Source organism: Tauraco erythrolophus, chromosome 16 (assembly GCF_009769465.1).
Source record: "Tauraco erythrolophus isolate bTauEry1 chromosome 16, bTauEry1.pri, whole genome shotgun sequence".
NCBI lineage: Eukaryota > Metazoa > Chordata > Aves > Musophagiformes > Musophagidae > Tauraco > Tauraco erythrolophus.
Window position 1 is genome coordinate 11,589,079 of NC_141480.1, and position 15,265 is coordinate 11,604,343.

Below are 15,265 nucleotides of genomic sequence, written 5' to 3' on the forward strand. Positions count from 1 at the left end.
CACTTGCATGGAGGAAGACTTGCAGATATTTCAGTATGCCAGGCATTTGGGTTGATCTCTCCTGGAAAGGAGATGTCCTCTGAAGAGTACGAGGCAGATCTTCACATTGGCATCTGATTTGTGAGTCTTAAATAGCAATTACCGAGTGATTTGCCAGCAGCAGAACAGCACTCCTTGTGCTGCCGATGTGATCAAAGGGAGAGGGTGAGAAGGACAGATGCTTCACAAGTCAGAATTTCAAGGAAATCCATCTCGGTTAAAGTTTATAAAAACTGATCTTAGCCAACAGACCCTATAGCATATCTTCAAATACCACAGCCTTGAACAGCGGTCTGTTCTGAGTCATGCCTAGGGCTTGCTGTTATTAGGGGATGTTATGAGGGCTAGGAAGGACGGAACAAGATACAACGACACACACACACAAAAGACCAAATGCTGTTAAGTATCCAAAATCAATCTTCTGAGCCTGAGTGTTGTTTCCAAGAATGTCTGAGTGGCTTGGGGCAGACTTAGTCTGATTGCAGTTTGTTTTGCCCGTCAGCCCCGGCAGTTGTGCTGTGCTGTCGATGCCGGCCTCGTATGGACTGGCTTGGCAGCCACCACCTCATGTAGGAAAACTTATCTCCTGCTTCACCTTGTCGGTTCAGACATCTGGCAACAAGTGCTTTTATGTAAGACCTTTTGTATACATGGAATTGTGCAGGAAGAGATTTTTTTTTCTGAAATAAGAATGTCGTCTTCCAAATTAGCTTAGTCTGCTGCTTACGTTATCCGCTTTGAAAAGGCAAGTGAGCATGCCAAATACCAGTGTCTGCACATAGATACTGGCAATAATGATTCTGCTGTCCGTTTGCATCCTGCTTCGTTCCAAAATAACTTGCATGTCTAGACAAAGGATGCAGCTCACCTGCAAAGCTCGGATGTCCCTTCTGTTTGTTTTGCTATTGCATAGTAATTAAGATATTAATTTATTTTAAAGGGTTCCAAGAAATGCCTCTGCAACCCCAATGTTTATGTAAGCTAGAAAGAGAAATTTGTAATTTATTGAATTTGTGTGTTCTGCTGGGATTATTCATTGGAGGAACGTACTAAGTGATTTTTTGTATCCTAGTAACCAACTGTGGTTGCTTTTCCATGAATAATCTTTATAGTTTAACTTGACCAGCCAAATCTAGAAGAGAAGACTCAAGTAAATTAAATTTATCAAGGCAAATAATTACAAGACACAGATAGCTTTTTGCAGGCGAGAGAGAACAATGTTTTTTTCTTCCTTATTTAACTGCATAATAATCAGATTGACAGATGCTGTCTGGAGAGTCTGATTTTACTGAGTAGAACAATAGTGGAAGTTTGAGTCGTTACGAGCTAAACTTCAAAACTTGATTTGTTTAATATTCATAATTAATGAATTGGTTAAAACAGACCTTTTCTTCCTTAGACAAGAAATGTGATGGTTTTCAGCACTCCCTAACAGCAGTGCTGATTATTTCGCTTCTACATTACAGGGGTGCCAGGGTGGGGACTCCAGGGTGGGGGTCGCCCATGGCTCGGAGTTCCTGGCTGTGCTGCCGGCTCATCCGCCTCTCGAAGACACTCTGGGGCTCAGTTAGTAAAATGCTCTGTGAAGCCCTTTCTCCCTGAAATGCCGGCCCCACGTGGAACAGCCGGAGTTTATCACTTAATAGAAGCATTCACATTTTTCTCCTTTAAAATTTATTTTGATTAAAAATTAGCCCCTTTTCAAAATTGAGTTTTGAGGGATCATATTTCTTTTGAACTGCCTCTTGCTCTTAGAAATATTAAAAGCTAGTTTTAGAAGCAAAACAAAAATAAAAATTTGCCTCACAGCTCCCTGGACATGTTTACTATTTCCCCCACCCTCTTCAAGCATTCAGCTGACCATCTCTAAGCAGAGGGCAGAGGTACATTCCTTCCAGAGAGGTCAAAACCGCTTCTCATTTTAAAACAAACTATTTTCAAACCATCTTTTTGTATGCATTCCTATTTAGTAAATGTTTATATACCCCTGCAAGAAAACTGCACTCTTGTAAATACTGAAATCTATGGGCACGCCACTAGAATCAATCACCAAACCATGTCAGGCAGCCCTTGGTTAGTCTCTCAGATTTTTCTTTGAGATGAGATGAATGGTACAACCTCATGTGACAGTCCCAGAAGGAGGGAGCAGCTTTCCTTGTGTGCCTCTGGATCTTGACCATATTTTCTTCCTCCCTGATTCACTCCCTGCCTCTTGTATCTTGAACACAGCTGTGCATCGGGCAGTCCTTGTTTCCTCCTTTCCAATGGACTAAAGGTGATGGGCAGAAATGTTAGTTAGGTCAGTGCTGAGGACCTTTCTGTGCTTATATTCCTATATTTTCCCTTTCTGTGCCTATATTCCTATATTTTCCCTTTCTGTGCCTATATTCCTGTACTGAGGCAGGGCATCACTTTGGAGTGGTTGCTGTTGTGCATCTCCAGCCATCACTCATCACTGCAGGCTCATCACCTTGGGTCTCTGCCCTACTGACTCAATGCTCTTCCAAAGCTCTCTCTGGCTTTTTCGTAATCTCTTTCCCCAGGGCTACCAGCGGTGCTGGGAGCACTAGTTGTGACTTGTCTCTCTCTGTGGTAATGAAAGAGTAGCTGAAGGGAGTGATGCTGCCTCATAGCTCACCACTCTGCTGCCTTGGAGCGGGTGTGGATTTTGGGACCTGAAGTGCTTTTTCTCTGGGGAAGTGACCAGTTCCCCAAAGAGGTGTTCAGGCAAGGCACGGTGGGTGGCAAAGGTGGTGTTTGGGGTGTAGACACAGCACTGCTGGGGAGCAACCTTGGGAATATGAGTGGTGGGGGATGACTGAGGCAGACGTGCCACCTGAGCTTCATCCTTCTGGTGGCCCCGTGCAACTCTGGGTGCATGCGCTGCACAGGGGCTTTGCCCTATGGGGACATTGAAGTTCAACGAAGAGGAGGAAGAAACCTCCCTGTCCAAACAGCTGTGGGCCTGACCTACTGTCACAGGACAGGGAGCTGCAGAGAAAATTCAAATGCAGCACTTAATGCTCTAAGAAATGAGGCATCAATGTGAGGCAGATGAGAAAGACGGGAGCAATGGGCAGGGCATTTAGGCACAGGCCTGTGCCTTGTGCAATATTCAAAGAATAACATTCCTGTGGTAGGGGAGGCTCCTGGTGCTTCCTCTCTGGCTTGGAGAGGTTGACAGCTTGGCTGGGTCCACTCTGGGGATGGTCTGCTGGTATTGCCCCAGCAGCAGCTCCTCCTTATTAGGCACCACCTCAAACTAATAAGATGCCGTTTTGCAGCACTGTGTGTTCTCTGAGCAAAGAAAACGAGCTTTTATATGCCATTAATAATAACCTTATGGCACTGCTTGTGTGCAGGTGAGGCTTCCTGGTGGTTTAGAAATGGCATGAAATGTTTCTGGTGTTGATCCTGCTTGACTGGGGTAGCTTAGAAAGACCTAAAGGGGCACAGGAGAACACACTGCTGTCTCGCCAAGCTCTGCATGCATGGGAAGCTGAGCTGGAATGTGCCCCCAAAATGTGCTGTGGTGAGGCAGGCACCTGTTTCACCCTAGGGCTGTCTGTGGGCAGAAGGATTGCTGTCTCATGTCCCAGGCTCTATGTGAAAAAAACCTGCCATGGTGCTAACGAAGGGGCTTTCTCATTCGGAACCAGCAGTTTTGAGCATATCTCAGCAGGCACGCAAGCGTGGGAAACAGAAGGGGTAAGGAGGGCCAGGTCAGGGCAGGCATTTGGGGCATGGTGTACATGCCAGGGTGATGCTGAGGACAGGCTGTCCTGCTTCCCGGCCCCTTTCCCTCCTAGAATCTGCCACGAGCAGCTCTAGAGAGCAGCAGGCTGGTTTCACCAGCAAAGGGTGATGAGTTTGCCTTTGATGGGTGCTCTGGTCTGCCTGTCTGCCAGGAAAAGCTCAGACACATACCAAAGTACCTGCACACCTTGCTGTGGCACCTGCAGCACATCGGTGCTGGAAATCCTCCATGGACCTGAGCCAACGGAGCTGTGCCAGGGTGGACATTGGCCACTGCCGTTCAGATGATATTCATTGTTGTTTTTAGGTATCTTGAGTGCATTTGCTTCAGCTGAAGCCAGTTCCTGGATGCGCTGGCGTACAGGAGTGTGCCTGCTCGGGAGAACGTGCCTTTCTGTGGCATGCAGGGAGGTTTTGGGAAAGCCGAGCCTCTCCCCTTCTGCCAACAGCAAATTGTGGCAATGAATGAGTTGCTTAGGAGAGGACTTTCCTCAGCTCTTCAGTGTCCACTCAGATGTGGTATTTCAAGACGGTGCTCTGTGAGCAGCAGCACCCATAACGCCCAGTGCCTGGTGGATTTGGGACCAGGGGAAAACTGATGACTTCAGGCTTTCCATACATTTGGCATCTCTAGTTCACCATGTTTCCAGCTCAGAAGTCCCTGGGAGTCGCTCGATGCCATCTATTTCGAAGAAGTGGAGAGACAGTGTGTAGTCGTGCCACTGCCTGTGTTTTATTGTGGCCAGAACCTCCGGAGGCTCTAAGCTGTCAACATGTAATTGTATATTTTTTGTCTGGTAATAAAATTTTGTTCCACAAAAAAAAGAATAAAAGAAAAAAGAAAGAAACAAAAGAGCCACCCAAAGAGAAACAAATTATTTCTTTCCACAGTTTTTCATATGTGATTTATAGTTGCGTTTTCCCAAGTAAATCCAAACAAGACCAGTGAGTGACTCTGAATTAAAGCTTGATTCAGTTAATTGAAACAAGAGCCATCTGGGTGGAAATAGGAGGTTTTAGGCAGCTGTTGATATTGTTTCATGGGATTTCTAAAATTTGCAATTCCATAGTTACTAAGGAGTGTGCTGTTTGACCGTACAGTGGGGTTTTATAGGTGGAAATGATCTATGAAGAATACAAAAAAAAATACAACACAGCTATAAAAATAACAACAGCTTGCAGCTCTGCAGTATACTGTTTCGAAGGTTTTGACCAAGTGTGCTCTGCTGAATGATGGTCCAAGCTCCACCTTAAAAAAGTAGGAAAACATGATGAAAACCAGTACTTTATATTGCCTGGGCCTCCCCTGGCAGAGAGGCGTCCACGGGCGATCACTGTTGAGGTTGCAGTGCTGTTTGTTTGCTGTATAATTCACACACTGGTGGCCACATCTCTCGGGAGCGATCCTTTCCTCTGGAGATGGGAGCAAAAAAACGCTTTGGCCTTTTTCTTGTCAAACAAAGCTGGCATTTATCTTCAACAATGCAAGGAGTTGTCTCTCATCTGCAGATTTCTTCAGTTCACCTGCCTTTATCGTCTCTTGGCTGTGGTACCACAAAGGGAGAGTAAAGGGAGAAAAATGTTGATGTTGACTTAGGTGTGCTGGGATCAAATCCCGCAGGCGTTAAGAAGATTGACGTGGAGGTTTAAAAATAATCCTCTCTTGCTCGAATCCTTTTTGTGTTGAAATAATTTAAGACATTTGAGATGAAGAAAGGGTCTGAGGTCGTTGTGTGTCCAGTAATGGTATGACTGTATTTACTTTTGTTTGGACAGTTTAATGCCTTGAAGTGGCTCTTGTTTCCTCTTATTAATTCCTGTAAATATCATGGAAAAGGATCTCACAGCTCAGCCGTGCAGCAGCCAAGTGTTGCACAACCACCTGCCTCTCGGACTGGCTTCATAGCTTAGCAGAAAACTATGCACTTGAAAAAGTTTCAACCAAGGGAAAAAGGATGCATCCTTTTTTAGTAGAACGTTTTCTTCTGTTTCTGGACCAGCAAAGAACTCTCCTCTTCTTTTTTTTATCTTTTTTTTTTTTTCCTTTTAAAGATTTTTGGCTTTCTTTCTGAAGATGTACTGTATTTAGAAAACGCTGTAGCTTATTTGTCTGAATATTAGCTAAAACAGCCAACAAAAATACGTGATACTATTGTACAGGTTGGACTGTACATGAGTTGAGTGAAGTCACTGGCCCTTCAGATCACTTGGAATGAGAGTTTGGCCAGTATGAAATTTGTTTAAAATCTCCCTGCTGGGAGACCGTTGGCCTCGGGCACCAGCCCACCCAGCGCAGGCTGGACTCAGCCCCTCTGCACTTACCTATAACCCATTAGAATTCCCACCACTACAAAACCCTTTGTTCTTTGTGATGCCTCCAGAGAAACTCGCCCGGCAGTGTGGAAGAGCTGGGCTCTCCACTTCACCATCACCCCCCCCTCCAATTTAATTATAACCAGTTATTCCCATCCCTTTGCCCTGTTTTGGATTCTTTACATATTGTTTCGGAAAAGCTTAGTGGAATCGCAGCCTTTGTATATATAAAATATAGGATGATTGAAGACCTGGCCGCTTCTTTATTTAGCTTCCTCAGCCATGCGTTCCTCCCAAAGCATTTTCCCCTCTCGCTGCCAGATCACTGTTTAAACTGTGTGTAAATATAAAAGGAACTGTGGACAACGTTTAAAAATGCTGCACCATGTTGGGAGCAGGGCTTGCTGGAAAGAACATCTTCCTAGAGGCCTTTTTTTCCCCTTTTGCTGTGGTTCTGCGGCTCCCTTAGGACAGATGAAAAGCCCTGTGTGGGTGCCGCTGTTACGTCTAATGACTCTCTGGTTATCCATCCCTGTTTGGACTGAAATAGCTGCACTGTTTTTTCTTTTAAACGGAATTCTTTCTTGCCCTTTGAGTACAGAGAAGTTGTAATTAGGAGGGGAAAAAAAAGAGACCCTTAGAACCACTATGAAGAGAGGAGATAAAGACGAAAGAGGCTTCTGTAACAAATTTGAGGCAAAGAAAAATAGCAGGTTTGTTCCTTTTATCATAAAGTTTTCTTGGAAAAAGTTGAAGGCAGAAATGAATGGCCAGGCTCTCCTTTCAGGGCCTGTAGCATCGCTGAGAGTGCTATCTTGCACTTCATCTGCAGCTTTTCTTCCTCTGTAGCCCTGTCTCTGGACAATTTCTGTGCTTACGGGAAAGTTTTCCTGTGTGGAAAACAGACTGGGCTTGTAACGCTTCTCGGCTGGAGCACCACGCAGCCCACCTGCGTGGCCCGCGGCACAGCTCGCTGTAGCGCGGTACGGTGCGGTACGCACGCAGACCGGGGAGGGTCTGACAGCACATCTTACCTACTGGCCCTGCTCCAAACATGCTTTTTGGAGGTGAGAAGGGCGTAAGTATAAATTGTATACAGTCTGAATTCAGAGGGATGAAGATAACGTAAACACTGGCTTTTAGGGTGTTTTTCTAGAACAATGCACCAAAAGTGAAGTTAAATTACCACTATCACTTTTCAAATCTTTTTTTCTCCCTGTTTCGCCAGCTGTCCTTCTGGGGCAGCGCCACGGCACTGTCTGTAGGGGATGGGTGGGTTTCCTGCATCAGGGAGACAACAAAATTCTTTCCCTCTTTTTGTTCCTGTCTGTGCTGGAAGCGACATGTTGACGAGCTGTGGGAAGGATGTGCCAAGCTCCAGCAGTCTTTCCGTGAGCCCTGTGTTGAAACCATGGGATGGAATAAAATTGCTGCTCTGAGGATATTAAAAGGGAATGCATTTCATTCTCCAATTTCATTAAAAGCCATTAACATTGGAATGACATGGTCACTATTTATAAATCCCCAGTGCAGATGACTTGGTACAGCTGGTCAGAAGAAAAGAGATTCAATGGAAACAGGGAGTCTATTTGCATTAATGGTCGTTACGTGCTCCTCTGGCGGGAGGGGAGAGTGTGAGGCCGTGGACCATTTCAATGTCAGTGATTACGCCGCTCACATGTTCTTGTAACTCTTCAACAAATCACAGTCATGACTGGAAAAGGAAAACACCAGTTCAGATGATGCTTTTTAAACATAAAGCAGCACTGTGAAAAATAGTTCTGAGCTGTTTATTCTGTCTGTAGGGGAAATGTTGTCTTGCAAGTGAAGAATTAATGAATGGAGAGGAACTAGGGGCAAGGAGGCAAACCCAGATTTGTTTTTTAATCCTTGAAAAATACTCTAACTTGGATCTTTCCTGTGCAGTGTGATTAACCAGGAACATACGATGGGTCCCCCGCAGACACAACACTAGGGTCCCTCCCCGCTTCAAAGCGAGAGCCACATGGTGGCCTTGAGGAACCAGCAGCACTCACTGATACAGCAGGTGTTTTCGGTCTCTTGGGTTGTTCTTAGGCTGCATCTGTGGTCTCTGCTGCAGCAGTGAATGCTGCTGGCCTGGAGCAAGGAGGAAGAGGAAAGGGTCTCTGAGACAGACCCCAGTGGCTCAGTACCCTATAAAATTGAGAATATTTCTGTGTCTGCCTTGATGCCATGAAATCCATGTTTGAGTGATGCTGTAGAGCACTGAAACCACTGAAGACAAAGTCCTTCTCCTTCTACTCCTGTAGAAGCAGTCATTAGAGAAAAAGATGCCCTGACACACATGCCATGGGACTTTCCTTGAGTTAAGCTGTGGAAAAAGGGAACATACAAAGAAGATGATGCTTGACATAACAGCAAAACCAGTGTTGAAATGGGATCCTTGAATGTCAGCCTTCTAAACAGGGTTTAACTTGCAGCGAGCACAATGCACCTGATTTAACAAAATTGGTGCATCAAAACATGGGAATGGGCTTCAGACCTGCCCAAAATAACAGCCATTGGAAAAGAAAAAGTTTAGCATTGTAAATCCATGGAAATGGGACTCCATTTCTCTATGAATGTAGTAAATCAAAGCAGAACCCAACTGCCCTAGAGAACATGAGGGTTTTTGTCCACGTCTCTGCTCCTCTCCTCCTGTCTTTGAGTCTCCAGCTGAGTTCATCCCTCCAGACCAGTCTTCCCAGCCTGAGGTGTTACATCTTTTAGTGCTCTGTGCTTTGTAGTGCACTTTATTGTCTGTTTCTAGAAAAGAGTGAAAATAATAAGTTACAAAAATGCATATTTTAATCACTCACTGACAAGCTAAGCATTTAGATTTGGAAAATATTTATCTCCCAACCCAACAGTCCTCAGGAACCATCTGTGGAGTTGCTTAAACAGATGTCAACTGCTTACTTCTTGTTGCTTTTGATCACCTCCCAAAACTGCGCTATGGACTCTGCGTTTAGGACTAGAAGATAAAGTGAGCTGAGCAACCCTCTGCTCTCCACAAGTTAAATGTAATTTTCTAAAAAAGGTAACAATTTTGTAAAAACATCCATCAAGTAAGAGGCAAAGGTTTGCTCTCCTGGCGTATGAAATCGTACGTGTTGCATATGCAGCATATTAGTGAGAACATAGTCCAAAAATTCCCAATAAGAGCTATGGTAAGAGTGGGTCACAGATTATTTTTGACAAGATGTTTTTATCTTTAGCCAGTAGCCAAAAGTTTCATCTAGTTTTGCATCCCATATTTTATGACTTTCAAATCCCTGACATCTTTCAAAGCTCTTTGGCTTGTGAGCGTGGCCTTCTGACTGACACGAGCCAGTGGACTTGGGTGTCGAGCCATGTAATGGATTACAATAAACTGTACCATTTCCAAGGCTCCTCATCCATCAATGCAGCTGCTTTCATTGCTTGTACCGAAAAGACTTAAGTGGGGATTATGGCATGAACCCTGCCTTTTCTCCCTCCCTCCCTCCCTCCCCCCCCCCCCCCCTTCTCTCTCTTATTAACCAAGTCTAAGAATTTGTTACTAGAGTTGCAGACTCATTGACCCAGATTTGCTAATAATACGGGGGAGAGGAGATTTTTTTCCGTGCTTAATCGCTGGCTTCTGTGTATTCTTAGTGCGATTTATATGCAGGAGAACTAAAAACCTGTAATAAAGATGGGGCCAACTTTGCAGCAGAATTCGTGCATGAACACAGTGAGAGGCACAACAGGAGAGAGACAGGGGAACCGGAGGCAGAGATGTGCGTGGGTGGACTTATCCAGATTTGCAGACCCAGCAGTAGATGTTTTCGGAGCAGACCCCAGTTCCACAGCCTGATCCACAAGACCATAATGGTTTACGCCAGGGCTCCTCACTTTGCTCTTATAATGCCACACCATCGAAGTCATGCACTGGCTTGCTTCGTGTCAAGTTTGAGTTCATTTACCACTGGAATGTAGTTTCTTGACTGTCCAACCTGTGCAAGAAAATAAAAAACCCTCTAGATTAAAAAATATTTTTCCTTTTTTTCCAGATTAGGAAATGCTATTCTGCTTTTTTTTTTTTTTTTTTTTTTTTAAATGGTCTTTCATTTGTGTGTCATGAAAGGAGTTATTTCATTAAACCAAATGAAAATGTATGGCCAAGCTAAGGGCAAAATATCTTCCGCCTAGAAGAAAGTAAAGGCAGCAATACCAAGGCCTGGAAACTTTTAAAAGTACAAGACACAAGAAAACCGTTCAGTGTGGTGTTGTGGTAGGTAGGCACAAAGATAAAGAGACATGAAGACCTACGGACAGAAACAGAAAAACACTGACAAGGAATGCAGAAGTGACAGGTCACCATAATCTCTCAGTTTGCAGGTGGAAGGAGGCTGAGGAGGGCTTATTTCCAAAAAGCAAAGTCAAGCAGAAGGTCTGGAAGTGGGTTGAGAGAGTTTTGCTGCCTGATCTGGGAGAGCGCTGGCTTTCCCCAGTGCTCGGGGCTCTGTGATCACTTCTAGGTCACGGAAGATTTGCTATTGGCGCTTTTCATCCCTGGAGCAGGCCTGCTGTCATGGTTTATTTTCTGCTTGGAGCCAGCTGGTGGATCTTGGAGAGAGACATTGGGGTTTCAGCTGCACTTGTTGTCTTTTGGCTCTGATGCTGGTGTCATGATGTGACGTTCGGTGAACCAGGAAAGCCAAGACCTGGTGATGGCTTTCCTGTCAAGGCAACCGTTCTTTTAAATGATGTGGTTGAACTTTGCGTTTGTATGAGCTCCCCGCTGCAAGGAAAGGGCTTAATTTGAAAGGAGCAGTGATGCAGGAGCAGGGGATGGAGCAGCCTGGAAAATGCAGCCAGGTTCTGCTGGAATTGCCCGTGTTTGCTGGTTTGAGAAAAAGGATCAGAACAAAAGGATTTTGCCTAATGCTGTTGGCAAATACCTCTCTGCTTTCATGGAGGAACGCCTAGAAGACCAGAATAACTGTCTTTAGCGTCTGCCCAGAAAAAAATGGATTTTAGCATTGTTTTTAAAAAATCTCCCATAAAATGTTTGCTTTCAAGCATTAGCCGCAGAAGCGAGAAGGTTTTCTGGCTTGAAAATCCTTGTGGAGACAGGCACAATTTGATTTTGTGAGTTAAAAGTCAATCCCTGTTCTCAGCCAGGGATTTTTCTGGACTCTCTTGTAACAAAAAATGTTGCATGTCCATTAGATATTTGCATCAAGAGTTACCTCAGTGCCACAACACACTTTCTTTTAATGAAAAAATAACTTCTGGCTTTCCTCCTCCCTTCCTTCCCAAATTAGTCTCTTCAAAAATGTCACATTTCCTGCAATTCACTACAGACTCTTCAGTCTCCCCTAAATGCCTCAATGTCTGTATCACTCTATTGCAAGTGAACCATGTGGGTGTTTTAACTCCCTGGAAATTTGTCTCAGGCTAGAGGTCTGGGCAGGGAGACCTTTACATCAAACAGGGCTCTGGACTGGTCGTGCAAACCGCAGGAATTTAAATAGGAGATATTTATTAATTGTCAATTTGAGTTTTCTAGTGTTTGAGCCAGCAGGACATTCGGAAATGAGGCCAATTTTTTGTAGCAGCCTTATAGTAGATTTGGGAGCCTAACTTTACAAATCCACACTGATGAATGCAGAATAGGTGACGCCAGTGCTTCCTGCAGAGCTCCCCGACACGTTTTCTGGATTAAAAAAAAAAAAGTCTAGGCAGTGCACTAAATTTATATGTGAACAGATTTTTATCTCTTGTTCTCAGAAGATAAGATCTCATCGGAGCAGAATCCTGTTTCGTGTTGCTGTTAACGTTTGTTATCTGCAGTAACAGCCTAGCCTGCTTCTCCAGCCTCCGGCGAGGCTCCAGCCCGCGTGCCCATGGGCGGCTGCGTTGTCTCCCACAGTGAAGAAGCTGTGGGACGAGCGTGGTGAGGACCGTGCTTGTACTGGACCACACTGTGATTGACTTCTGGTCCGTGAGGGTTGTCTCTACAAGGTTGTGATCATGCAGTAAACTTGACCTCATTGTCCCCACCTGGTGGGATTTTCCCATTTCAAAGCAAAAGCCACCTGCCCTCTCTCTCCAAGACGTCTTGTTTAATGTTCAACAGGGTTGTTGCAGCAGCAGCAGCAACCTATTTACTGTAATAGGAAGAAGTTCTAATGTTACTGATAAAGCAGTAGCCATAAAGATAAGATGTGGGCATATTGAGTGGATTCCCTTTCGTCCGTCGGGTGGATTCCCATTCGCCCGTGCAGTGAGTGTTAGTAGACGGATTTCAGGCTGCATGCTGCTACCTTTCAGCCTTTTCTGTGAACAACACGGGGAGACCACACTCCAGCTGCACGCTGATGAGCTGTTCACCCAGCTAGGGTGGTGGTCCCAGTAATTTCTGTTCCCTCAACATCCTTGCTTTATCCAACATGCATCCCTGTTCAGCACCTAGCTTCCCCGTAATTTGCTTGTCTTGTGATCCCTTGGAAGGGGTCCTCAGGAAAGGGCTGTGGGACCCAGGGAATGTCTTTTGATGGTTGTAGAGTTAATAGAGACCTTGGATTTACTCATGGCACATTGGGAAGGCAGCGCTCTCCTCCTTCTCCTCCGACTGTCAGGCTGCCCTTGTCGTAGCTCTCTGCTGTAGCTCTGGTCTCCTTGAACGTTATTGTCTTCTCCCTCATTTTAGGGCTTTCTGTGGTATTATTCCTGCCTAGCTTGTCTGGGCAAGCAAAGACAGGATCAGTCTGGCCTAAGGTCAGCTCCCCAGCTAAGCCACCTCCTCCGTCGCGCGCCCTGGCCAGCAGCAGCCTTGGAGACGGCTCTTGTTCTGAATTTTGTCTGCTGCTGTCAGTGGGATTACAGTGCCACGACAAACCTGATGCTACGAACAAATGGGTGAAAAAAATGTTTATTTTTAGAACTGGAACCATGATAAATATGTGGAATTTGTCCAGGGTCTGCCTGCTGTACCTTTTTGAAATGCAAAGTGCGTGTTTGTTAAAATACCTCTCCAAAGGTCAGCATAACCTAAGAAATAAATGTGCTGGCCTTTTGGAAAGCAGATGAAGTTTCAGATGTGTGATAGCCACTTGCAGTTGAGAGCATGGGTCCCCATAACCCAAATCTATTTCAGTGCAGCCCATGTTGATGGAAATGTGCCTTCCAGCCAGGGTTTCTTTTGCAGGTTTCAGCGAGGAGCTCTACAGCGTTCTTAATCCTTCAGTTCAGCTTTGTCTTCCATTTTCCTGGCTTCATATTTCCTGAAGCCCCGCTTGTGTGTTTGATGGACTCATGCTGGAAGCATCATGTTTGCAATTGGTGAGAGTAGGGATGAAAAATGGAAAACTCTGGGATGAAAAGAAGCAAAATGGTGGATAGGACCTCAAGACATGATGCAGGGGGACCCAGTGGGTTCGTGTCCCATTTGATGATCTAGCTGGCATGCTTACAAGGCTCAGGGATTTAAATATTTGAGAACCTCACAATTTTTTGTCCTTTTAGTTTACTACAAAGTGGAGGGATACTATTACTCTCTGTCAGAGAGGGATGTGAGGCATAAAGAGAAAAAATGACTTGCTCAAAGCATTGTAGGAATCTCATAGCTGAAAAAAAGAGTTGGCGTAGCTCTTAGCTGCCTGTCACGGCATCGGGCACCCTTGGGTAGGGTGGCATTTCTGCCACGAACTTGGCTGTCATTAGCTCAGTGACGGGCTTTTGGGTGGGAAAGCACAGGCAGGAGGGAGGAGGGTTTGGAGAAACAGCAGAGGGACTGGAATGTGATCCAAACCATGGAAGCTGAGCTGCAAATTAAGGCAATTCAAAGGCACCAACATCCTGTTGAGCTTGCCTGGTCCCCGTTGGGACATAACGAGTAAAGCACATGCCCAAGCTCGGCTTCAGACGTGTTTCAGTGGGAAAGTTGTGCCTCGCCTGCCTTCAGTTGTGTCAGGCTTTATTCCTGGTGGCAACCGGCAGGTGTTCATGTGAGGGGGGAACGGCGTTATAAATAAATTATCCCTTCATTTCCTTCTGGAGACTTTCCTATTGTTTAGCCACAATATGCTTTCCTGTTTTTAAAAAAACAAAACAAAAAAGCGCCAAACCCTGGCCCCAAGTTCCTCTCTGGCAGGGTGGACCCAAAGCTGTGTTTGAAGTGGGTACCCATGTCATCGCTCTTCCGTCATCGCGCTGCTGTCACTGTCACTCCCGCCTCGGTCCCCCACGCTCTCCAAAAGTGGCGGGAGAATTCCCTGCCCGGGAGCTGTGCTGGAGGGCATCATGTCCTGCCATGCTCCGTCTTTATAGGTGTCTTTTCCTATAAAGGAAAGGCTGGTCCTGCACAGGGGCTGGAAGGCAGGGGATTCTTGTGACAGCGGAGAGGAGAATAAAAGCTCTCTTCCCTCCTTCCTCCTCCTGGCCAACACGGGGACATTGAGGCCATGGCAATCGCTTTCACAGGGGAGTTGGTTTTAACCATTTTAGAAAAAAATGCAGCTCAATGGATTATAAAATGAGGGCTTCCCTACACGAGGAGGCTGTCGCCCAGCACGGCAGGGTGTGATGTGAAAGAGCAGCCCTGAGCCCACCGGGTCCCTTCGGAGGCTGTCCCGGCAGCACCTGTCGGTGGCTTTGCTTAACCCATGTCCCAGCCGAACGGCACAAAGGCTCAGTGAATCCAGATGAAAAATGGGGAGCCAGTGTGGGAAAGCATGAGTGGGCAGGAATTCACCCCTCCTTGCTCAGGGCCACTCACCCTGTGTTAGGTGTTGGTTGGGTTCATGCCTCTTTCTGCTAAGGGAACCCCAAACCATATTTCCTCAGCAGCAGCATCATTTGTCGGGAACATTTGCAGGCAGACACAGGAAGCAGCACCCACATGAGCCGCGGGTGGGTCTGTGCTGCAAGCAGCCATCTTCTGCCTTTTAGTTCTTCAGGAAGCGAGAAAAGAGATTTCTCCTGAGAATACCCAAGAGAAATACCCATACCTTTAGTGAATGTGGCCAGAACTGACCCACAGACCCAGAGAACCCCCTCCTGCCCTGGGAGAACCCGGGGGGAAGTCTGACCCGCAGTGCTGCTGCGAGCGGAGGTGCTGTGCCGGGCAAGGAACCCCCCCGAGGGGATTTAACACCTGGGGGGGCTT